The 11314-nt window shown below is 40.4% G+C and overlaps 1 protein-coding gene across 2 annotated transcripts in view; it reads left to right on the top strand.

Annotated features, from left to right (window-relative positions):
* Positions 1-1066: 1066 nt before the first annotated feature.
* Positions 1067-11314, top strand: part of ACO1 (aconitase 1) — a 51295-nt gene continuing 41047 nt past the window's right edge. The window contains exon 1 of one of the 2 annotated variants that reach the window (XM_039348625.1): positions 1067-1218. The gene's annotated coding sequence lies outside the window, so the exon portion shown is untranslated. The remainder of the gene's footprint in view (positions 1219-11314) is intronic. The other variant, XM_039348624.1, reaches the window with a different exon arrangement.

Here is an 11314-nt window from a genome sequence, read left to right as displayed (position 1 = left end):
TATTACCTTGAAGGATGTCAGGTAGCTGCTATCACCTGAAAGAGAGGCAAGATAAGAAACCAGCACCAGGAACATCAAATTTCCAGTGGATATAGTTATTGGTCCTTACAAGGATGGGTGGAGGAGAGCACTACATCTCAGCATGGGGAAAAGCTAAAATAAGGCTTGATTCCTAATGAGTCAGTTGAAATGCTTTTATTGCTTATTAGAGGTGCGGTGGCTCCGTAACTTAATGAGGCTGGAGATGGTTTCTGCTCCAGTGGTTCGAGTCCTAGCACTGAGTGTCAGGGTAAGTTCCCGTCACTGAGCTCAGTTGAACGGATTCGTGTTATGCTCACTAAAATCGCCTTCAGATTACGGAATACACCCATGGAATTGTTGGTGCTCTGTTTGCTTGCAGACGTTTCATTACCCAACTACTTATCCAACGAATTACCTAGTTGGGTAATGAAACGCCTGCGAACAAGCAACCAAGCTCAGACAACACTATATTCTCTTCTATTGTCCCGAGATGTTTCAGGATTCACCGGGATTCAGGATTCACCCTCAGCCCGCTGATACTTTGCGCCAAGCCTATACTTCAGCATCTTGCTTCTCGCCTTTTCTCGAAAACAAGGAGGTTGTTGATGAACGAGAGAGAGAGAGGGAGAGAGAGAGAGAGAGAGAGGTGCCGTAGCAAAGTCGGTTTCACCGGTTCAGACGCGCAGCTGCAAGGCTCGGGATTAGGACGCAAGAGAAGCCAAACGGGCGTTCCGTTCAGCAAAGGGGGACGGGAGACGGAGTTGGACTAGATGACCTGCACTGACCCTTCCAACTCTGTTATTCTATTCCATGGGGGGCGTTCCGTTCAGCGACGGGGGACGGGGTTGGGCTAGATGACCTACACCGTCCCTTCCAACTCTGTTATTCTATTCCATGGGGGGGTGTTCGGTTCAGCGACGGGGGACGGGGGACGGGGTTGGACTAGATGACCTACACCGACCCTTCCAACTCTGTTATTCTATTCTATGGGAGGGGGGGCGCAGAGACTCGAGGCTTTTTACCCCGACAGAGAGGCGGGGCAGCTGCTTTTCTTTGCCCGCCCCCCTGACCCGGGAAGGAGGAGCCTCCGGGGAGGCGGAGCAAGAGCGGCAGCGGTGGCGAGCACGGGGGTCGTTTCTTGTCCGCTCTCTCTCCCAGCGCTGCGCAAACAGCCGCCGCCGCCGCTTCTCCCGCTGGGTAAGTCTTCGCGGCTTCTTCTGGCATTGGCGAGGGCGCGCGTGCGCCAGGAGAGCGCGCCAGGATTGCCGCTGAAGCTTCGGGACGGCCTTCCTCCCTTCCTTCCCTTTCCTCGGCTCCGCTTCCTTCCCTTTGTTCGGGGCACCTGCTCGCGAGTAATCCCGCTGGCTTTTAGCGAGAGGCTCAGAACACGTCAGAGGGTGCCAGGCCGAGCTACGGCATTAAGCAGCCTTTTTTTTTTTTTCCCTCGCAGTGAAGCTTCGCTGAAGGTCCCGGGGGAGATTTGGCGGACCCACTTCTGGGCTGTGGGAAGAGTACATGTCTGAATTTGATCGGGGTTCCGGGGATTAAGATCAAACTCGCTTGAGCTGTCTCACACCGTAACACGCGGGGTTGACAGGATCGCTTTCGGATAATCTCGGGGGCGCTTCCTCAAAAGAAAGCCCGGAGAGAACGACAACTCGTCGCCTAAAGGCAGATCCAAATTGCTGGCGTGTTTCGCCGTTCTTGGGTGTGCTTGTCGGCTTTCTCCCCCGATCTAAAACGATTCCGGAGGCCTCTTGGAGGAAAATTCCCCAAATTTGCTGGCCATCGGTGATGCTTCCTGGGAATTACGGAGGTGTAGACCAATAGAATTGAAGGACTTCTTCGGGTCAAAAAGAGGCGCTCCAGATTCTTTTTTTTTTTTTTTTTTCCTTTTTCTACTTTATTTAATAAAGAGGTGGCTGTCATTTGCCATTTGATTACAAATGGCTAATGTCAGTCACCCCTTAATTAAATAAATAAAGTAGAAAAAGAAGAATTTGGAGCATCTCTTTTTGGGGGGGGGTTATTAAGTTTAGGAGAGAAAGGGGAACATTGTGGGCCCCAGTCCATACCTATTTATTTATCTTTATTAGGTTACATCATTCAGGTTTTTTTTTCTGATATGATTTGTTTCTGACTGAACCCAGTTGCCAAAAAGAACCACCGAAGTTGAATTCTCATTTGGGTTAACAATGTTTCTCAAAAATTCATCCCATAATTATTCTTGGATCACCAGAAAACACCACAGATGTTTTCTGATGTTGGGTTTGCCATAAAAGAAAACTTTTACACTTCCCTTGGATTACTGTTGACTCAGCGATCTGAAACTTTGTTTTCTTCTCATTTTTTTCTCTCTACTTCAGATTTCCTCCTTTTTGTCTTTTTATTTTTTATTTTTTTTGCCCTCCCCTATTTACCCTGTTTGTCAGTAGGAGCAAAGTTCAGTGTCACTTTCACAATATAGATTTTTTTTAAAAAAAAATTTCCTAAGGCTAAGAAAGACTTTCTTGGGAAACTCCCTTGGGTGGATCGTCATGTTTCTGTCAAAGCAGATTAAAGTGATGCAGCTTTTGTCCATTGCTAATATATCTGTGAAGGGCTTCTCAAAAGATCAGTATTCAGACTGAGCACAGAAGCATTAACAGAACTAACCTACTAGAATTTAGAAGCTTTTCTACTATGAAAGCGTTTTTCTCTCTCTCCTGCTGCTGTATTGCAAATATGAATGCTGAATTGCAGAATCGTGGTCAGACTCTTGTCTCTCTGTGCCTTAAACTGTTAAAATTATATGGAGTTACATTGCATAATATTTAAAGAGTGCATATTAAATGGAATTTCCTTTCAGGGATGTATTATATGTATTTCTTCATGGTGGTCAGGACATTCACTCGTAGCCACACAGTCTTAAATTGTGGTCTCGGCAGAGGTACTCCTAAGTTCTACATGGAACTTTATTAGATTTGAAGTTACCTTTAATTCACCTTGATTGACCTTGGAAAGGCTAAGGAGAGAAAAACTTGGGGAATGCACTGCTAGCCCAGAAAATCCCAAGGCTGCAGGACAGAGAGAGACAAGAACAACAATAAATCCACAAGCAAGCAACAAAATTGATATTTTTGTCAGGCAGACATGTCCATGTAGTCATTAGGAGCAAAGACCAACTCAAGGGAATCTTTATTTTTTTTTTTAATCTCAAAAGCCTTAGTTCTACACTATAACCGAACACCAACACTGGGTTCACTAAGCCATGATTTGTGTTGCCCATGTTTTGCATTCTTTAACACACTGAACTGGCCTCTTGAAAATGCCACTTTTCTTCTATCCAGCTATGCAAAAGTAAGCATGATTTGAAATGTTCACATTTTAAGAAGGAAAAATAGCATATGAGTCACATTGGTCATTGAATACATGTTGCTATGCTGTCTTTTGTGTTCTACATGAAATGCAGTTACTAAACTGCTTTGTATACTTAAACCCCTGACAGTCTAACTAGGTTTCTTTTGTAAAAGTCATCTGTTGATACAACTGGCAGGAATAGGTCTAGTATCCTGATTGAATCCTGTGAGAATAAGCCAGCTCACAGGTATCAGCAGAGGCATCTCTTGCGTAATTGGTGCAAAGTTTTCAAGAGTTATTCTTTCAAGTGATATACTTTGGCCCAGTTTATAGGAGAATTAATTGGTGAGATTACATGTTAAACAACCTGGGGAAGTTTGAATGTTTTTTTTCCCCCTGCTGCTTGGCAAAAGACCAGCAGCTATTTAAATTTTTTCTTACTGTTCTACTGATGTACTACAGATTTTAGTTTGAAGCTTGATGTTAGCTTTTTAATCTGTCTGTCATGCAAACTTTAATTAGAGATTTAAATTGAGAATTTCATTGGTAATGCTTAAGTCAGCTGTTCTCTAAGGATGATTAGTTGTGTCTATTGCAGGAAAATCAAAGACTAACAAATATGTAACGACAAGTGCTTTCGAGGATTAGAACCTGTCCTTCATTTGCAAGCATATACGCACTTCTTAAATACCAGAGGGAGAATTGTAAGCAGTGAAGTTAGGTTGCAGTTGTTTTCTGAAATTCCAATCACCCCAAAACTGCAGTTCTCAGTATGATTTACAGATTTTAGCAATCTTTAAAAAAATGTTACGTTGGAAAAGCTAATATGGAGGAAAAACACAGCAAACAAGCTGAAAATGGTGATAGCTGTAATAAAAATAATGTAGAATTCTAACAGAATTGAAAAGTTTTTAACGTTATATAAGATAAATACAATAAATCTGCCATTTATTGCAATACTACTAGATTCCCACGTTATTAGAATTTAATTAGAAGCAGAAAGGTAAATGTTTAAATTGAACAGAGTATGGTGGAAAAATAAAGAGGAATAAAGCAATGTGGGAAACAAGTGGAAAAGTTTCTCTGTTGAAAGAGGGAGAAAAGTGGAACTAAAAATATGCAGTATTATTAAATAAATGTTAAATAAATTTGAGAGGGGTTGGTTAATCTATATACTACTAAAATTCTCATTGCATTAATCTGTTTGTCTGTTTGTACTCTCACTTTAGCCCAAACAATGCATTATACTACAACAATTTTTGAATCGAGGTACCTAAAATCTATTAGCTTAAAGAATGTGTTAAAAATCTGGGAGCCATTACTCCTGTGGAATTGAAATTCCCACGATGTCCATGCTAGTTTTAATTGCAAATTTTGTGGCCCTTGCAGCATTCCAGCAGTCACGCAATCATGATTTCTGATGCTCCCCGCCAGCTTCCCACGAGCAAAGTCAGTGGGGAAGCCAGCGGGAAGTTGGAAGTCATTCCCACTTGCATTGCTTTTTTGCCCACTCACGGCCATTCTGATGATCTGTTTAGCTAAGTAAACATTCACTTGCTATTGAAGTTTGTTTGCTACTACAATTATTTTTCTATTTATGATAAATACTCTTCTTAGATGTTCACGAGACCATACAGCTTAGTCCTTGACTTACAACAGTTCATTTAGTGACGGTTCAAAGTTACAGTGGCACTAAAAAAAGGGACTCATGGCCATTTTTCACACTTAATGGCCTTTGTAGCATCCCCAGGGTCATGTGATTTACATTCGGATACTTGAGAACTGACTCACCTTTATGACGTTTGCAGTGTCCTGGGTCACTTGATCCCCATTTGCCACCTTCTGACAAGCAAAGTCAATGGGGAAACGAGATTCACTTAACAACTGTGTCACTAATTTAAGATCTGCATTGACTCACTTAACGAATTTGGCAAGAAAAGGCATAAAATGGGCAAAACTCACTTAACAAATTTTTCACTTAATAACATTAATTTTGGCCACAATTGTGGTCATAAGTTGAGGACTACCTGTAGTGAGCTATTGGGAATCGTACTAGGAAGTTTTGGTATGTTTACTTTCCAGGTAAGAACGTGGATGATCCCACATTCCTAAGCTTTATCTTTTATACCCAATTTATTCTGTGGGTGACTCCAGAGATAAGCCGTCTTGCAACAGCAGTGCAAATGCAGAATTTCAGCACCACACGGGAGAGGATTTTAAAGGATTTCACAAGGTTGCAAAAGCTTTTTGGCATGTTCTGCAAATATGTGACACGTTTACAGTGCAACGGTTCACATGAGAGTAAACCTTTCTTGGCAGTTGCTATAGACAAATACTGATCAAGGCATCCATCTTCTATTCCCTACAGAATGTTCTTATAATTATGTAATAAAGGGAGAATTTCACAACTACAGTACTATATAAATTGACCTCTAGTTCTTTGACTAAAAGCAATTAGAATCTGAATGAATCACCTTGATGCGGTTTCTTCTCTTTCTCTCGTTCTTTGCTTGAAACCACAAATATTTTCCTATATTGAGATTTTAAAAAATATTATATGTGTGCAAAATAGTTATTTTTCCTACAGGATGGCATGTATATGAATGAGGATCTGGAAATAAGATCAACAATTTACACTAAACTGTGACATGATTTGGCTTAATATGTTGAATGAAACCCCAACAATTACAGTTTGTAATCATAGTTGTGCCTAATTATTATATTTGGAGTCATCTTATCTGACATAACCATGGTTTGGTGCATTAGCTAAGAGGTCTGTATATGTGTGCAAATGTAATTTTCTTTCTGGTGCGCTCTTACACTGTTCTCTGTTTTCTGGGTCTTTTCTATCATCCTAACATGCAGTGTTACTGTATAATTTAACTGAGATTGGCCTAAAGCAGGCAAACTGTGTGTGTGTCCTTCTGAAGATTAAAGTGAGAATTTATGATTAAGTGTCATGTTTTTCACATACCAGCAAGTAGCAAAAACACGTTTTTAATGAATATTTTTTTATTAAAAGAAGATTTTTACAAAGATTTTTAAAACTGCAGAAACAGAAGAAGAGAGAAAAAGTTTATAAAAGGGTAAAAGAAAAAAGTTGAGAATAAGAAAATAGCAAGAAAAAGAAATCTAAAGAAGGGATATCCGTCTCTTTTGCACAGTTACAAATATAGCAAATTTTGCTACATTTTTGCCATCTGCAGCAATCTGCACACTTTCACATTGCATATCATAGTTGTCTTCTCATAAACATTTCTTTTTAATCTATAAATCCAGAAATCAGCAGTTCATTTTATTCATTTTCAGCAAACTATCTAGTCAGGGTTTCTAATTTTAATAAAGGTAGTTGTAGATCCCTCTTTCCAAGCTAGGTCATCTACTAATGAGTTGCAATCTGTAAAATGTTTTGCTTCTTGAATATTTTCAGAAAGAAGGAATGATACGTGCCTCTTTTTGGAAACTAAAACTAAAACTGGAAAAAGATCTTGTTGTTGGGAATAAGACCCTTTTTAAATCTCTGTGGCTTGCTAGTGACAGTGATTTTTAAGAGAGCTGAAGGGGGCAAAATTTAATACATCTTTTTGTGACAGAGGTCAGCAATATCCGTGTCAGCCATGTCCACCAAAGAAACCATTTTATAATAACCAGGTGAGTCTCCCATGGCAGCTGAGCTACAGATTGTCCTCAACTCAAAAACAACATACTGTAAATTCAAAGGAAGCCCAAATATCCAAAGAAGGACGGTTACACCTTCAAGAAGATAATATAACCATTTAATAAAGATTATTGGATTCACTTTTTTTTTTTTTTTTAGCTTTATGCTGCTCAGGCATTGGTAAATTCTGAGAGAAGGATAAAGTTATCCTAAAATCTGACCAAATGGTACAGGAATAGGGTCACCTCTAAATACTTTCTTCGGCCTTCCTGGAAATATTTTTCCAAAGCACTGTAGAGCATGATCAAGTCTCCTTCAATTCAGGCTCAACTTCTGTGACTTTATCAGTGTATATGTAATTTTCTTGGCACAGAGCAGAAAAGAGGAATTATTCGGTACACAGGATAATTATTTTAACTGAAGGTAATTGAGATAAACTTTCATATAAACTAATAGTTTTAGTTTTGTCCTAGTTCTTTCCACTATGCTCCCTCCCCCCAAAAAAGTGATGTTTTCCTGATCTACCCCTCTATCTATTTTCTCTTGGTGGCTAACAAAATAGAAATTTATCTGTTTATTTATCCTGCAGATAACTAGAATTACACCAAACACAAATACCATTTAAACGCTTATGAGTGAAATAAGTGGGAAGGGGAATGTTCGAAGCCACAACTGAAAGGGACACATAGGCGAAGTCCCATCCTACCCTAGATTATCTTGTCCAAGGACACACACACCTGCTTTTGCTTTCAACATCAGCTGGTGTAATTATTGCATAATTTGCATTGCGCCAAGTTTAAGATCAGGTGATCAGCATTGTTAACAGACATTCTGGTTCTAGCTTTGATATTTTCTGCATGGGAAAGCCAAGCACAGCTATTCAGGACAGGGTGTATCTAAGATCTGTGCGCATACATTCAGTGGGTGGAGTGTCTTTTGATCAGGATCAGTGCAGATGGTTTTCCAATCAGCCCTGTGGATTTTAATCATATCCCTTCTCCCCACCCCCTTTCTCTCCACCCTCCTCCATCTCCAGCTTGTAAAAATTCTTGCTTGGCTGCTTTAAGCACTGGCTTAAAGAGGTGGGAATGCTTGCAGAATCTGTCTGTTTCTTGGGGAATTCTCTGTATTAAGTTGGGAATTCAGTTGCTGTATTTTCCATATTCAGCAGATTACTTGGGATGAAATACGTATGTATCCTTTTCCCAGGATCTCTTGATAGAAAACCTAAGCAAACTTCCCCAGTCTAATTCTCGGTAACAGCCTTTACCAACAGGGGAATTCTGGAAGTCAGCATATCTGGATAGTGCCAAGTCTGGGAAGGTTGGTATAAAACTCATAATAGAGAAGATTGACTACCAACCAATCTACTGAGATTGGTGCACTTTCATTCAGCTAATCTAGAAGTTGCGTGCCGTTTCTGAAATACATGGAAATAAGCATTCCTTGTGTCTTCCCTTGGATGGGACCACTTTGAAATTGGTTGAATTTAATTCTAAGCTGTGGCTTGTGCTTTGAAGGTTCCTTCTTAGCTTCTTATGATTCTTTACTTGCTCAAATCAGAAGAATATGTGTGCATAGGGTCTTTAATTAAGAGTCAGCTCATAGAAGACAGTTGTGGTCCAGTTAAGTTAGATGCTGTCCAATTTCCACCTTCTCTTTTTTTCCCCTCTCACAATGCTTTCTCTGGAAACCTTTGGAGAAAATATTCCTTGCTCCTTAAATTAAATATATAACATTGTAAGCTGTATTTTTAAAAAAAGGTTAGTTAAACTGGGAAGTTGAGAAAAAAAATAACCCATTCCTGAAAAAAGTAAATGGCAAATCCCTTCCATCGTCAAGAAAACTATATGAATCCAGCATAACTCAAGAGCGTATTTATCCATTTCTAAACTCTGTGTTTGCTTTCTCCTGCCTAGAAATTGAAGCTCGGGAAGAAGCATTCAGTACAGAATAGGAGATATAGTCGCACATATCAGTTGAATTTAGTTGACAGTGATTTCCATTGATTTGAATAGTAATAATTATATTGAAAAATCACAGCTGGTACATGCAAGAAAATACGGCCGTATGGAGTGATTTGGTTCTCCAACACTCTTTCTCCATCATACCCTGTTCAATTCCCCTCTTCATTCACTTTTTCCTATCTTCCCCTGGCCCTGTCTGAACCATTACCTAAGCATCTTGGAATAATTGAGCGAGTTCAGCCTTCTTTTGCAGGCTGCCTTTCATTTGTGAAGTTTGGTTTAAGATTTCATTTGCTTTTGTAGAAATCTTGTTTTCCCTTAAGAATCCCTATACCTCCCTGGCATGTTGATGGAGCTATTTTGGCCATACAAGTCAAGGGATTTTTCTGCATGAAAAGAGGAATAAGAAAGTGCTTAATGGCCAGGAATGCAGGATTTGACCCATCTCATGGCAAGGTGTTTTAAAAAAAAAAACCCTTCTCCTTTCACTCTTTCATTGCTGTGGTCAAAATGTATGATTAACTACTAGGGACATATTTCTGTCCAATGAGCAGAGGAATCCTATGCTTCAGTTGTTCACTCCTGATGTCAGAAAATATGAAATCCAATCTTAACCATCTTGAAAATAAAACCAATGGGAACAGGAACGGGGTGTTAGTTTTAAATGTTAGGGTCCCATCCTTTTGAAGCACCCTCCCACAGGTAATTCAGGCCAATTAAGAGTAGTGCCTCTACTTGTGATTTAAGCTCAGTAGCCTTTAACATTGAAGCTTAGGTGGTAGATTATATACACAGTGAATTGCTTCAGATCTTGTGGCTTTGACATTTCTAGAATTGTAGGTTTGCAAAATCTGATTCAAACCAGTCGAAAACCCCTGTGTGAAGGAAGGTTATTTTCATCATCATCATCAGCCACATGGCCCCGAACAAATGATCACCCAGGAGGACATGTTCGCTGTGCCACAGACAAAAAGCAAAGGCAGCCATTTTTAGTAGCTCCTGGAAAATTCGTAAACGGAAATAATGATCCTACATATAGATCTGCGATAACCTCCAAGCAGAAACTCTGTGTAGTGCTTTTATGGCCAGATGAGTACTCTTGACAGTTGAAAAACCAGAGCTGGTTTAAATCTGAGTGGTCAGGTTAGATTTTCTTATTCAAATAAAAAATAGTATTCTAAGCAAGTCAGAATTCCATGGTAAAATTCCCAGAACTCTTAGTATTTCAGATTCTAAATGCTCAGATAAAAGATTCACAATTCAAAGAGGAGCAGAGACTCAAGATTATTTGATTTTTTCCCCCCTCTTGAGCAAAAAAGGTCAGCAATTTGTCCAGAAAGCCGTAAAAACATCCTTATTTTTCCTTAATAGTCCCTGCATGTCCTTATAGCATCTACAGGTAGTTCTTGCTTAACATAACATCCAATCATTCAACGATCAATTACGATGGTGCTGAAAAAAGTGATTATGATCAGTCCTTGAAGTTCCAGCTGTTGTGTCTCTACAGTCATGTGAACAAAGTTTGGGCCCAGTCACATTTATGCCTGCCTTTTGGTTGCCTTCCTAGCCATGGTGGTCAGCTGCCATACCGTCTGGCCATGCGCACCACCACCACCACATCTGCTACTGTGCTGCTACTGAACCAGCTGGGCCCTTCTTTGCCACTTTCTTCTTTTGTGCTGGTGTAACTGAGGCCTTTCTTAACACATCAGCCTTCCTTCACCAGAGAATGCTCTGAGTGTGGCCTGAACTAAAGCCCTGGCTGACACACAAATGGAGAGGCCAGTCAGCACAAACAAAAAGTCCCATCTACACTGGTGCAAATGAAAGTGATACAAAAGAAAGCCTGGCCTGGTGATATAGAGAGGCGCATGGTGTGCTGTGGGCACGGTGGCGGTGGGCAGGGCTGGGAGGGGGAAGCAGCTGGCAGCAACTGGCAGGCATGCAGCTAAAAGAACAGAGAGGGGTGAGGGGATCTAAAAAGAGGCTTATCTTATCGGGGCTGAGAGAGACCAAGCTGGGAATAGCTTGGATCGGGGTGGGTAAGTCATGTCCAATAGGATTCAGTTAACAGCAGCAATGGGGAATGCTGGGATTGCTATCACTAAGCTGTTCTGTCACATGAAGTGGTCCTATATGACTCCGTTGCTTAGCAACAGAAATTCCAGTCCCAATTACTTTTGTTAATTGTACAGGTAGTCCTCAACTTACAACAGTTCATTTAATGGCCGTTCAAGGTTACAATGGCACTGATAAAAGTAACTTACAACCATTTTTCACATTTAGCGACCATTGCAGCATCCCTGTGGTCACTTGGCAAACTGACTCA

Source organism: Crotalus tigris, unplaced genomic scaffold (genome assembly GCF_016545835.1).
Source record: "Crotalus tigris isolate CLP2741 ecotype Arizona unplaced genomic scaffold, ASM1654583v1 scf7180000018164.764771, whole genome shotgun sequence".
NCBI lineage: Eukaryota > Metazoa > Chordata > Lepidosauria > Squamata > Viperidae > Crotalus > Crotalus tigris.
The sequence above is the reverse complement of the archived record's forward strand: the minus strand, read 5'-3'. Positions and strand labels throughout refer to the sequence as shown.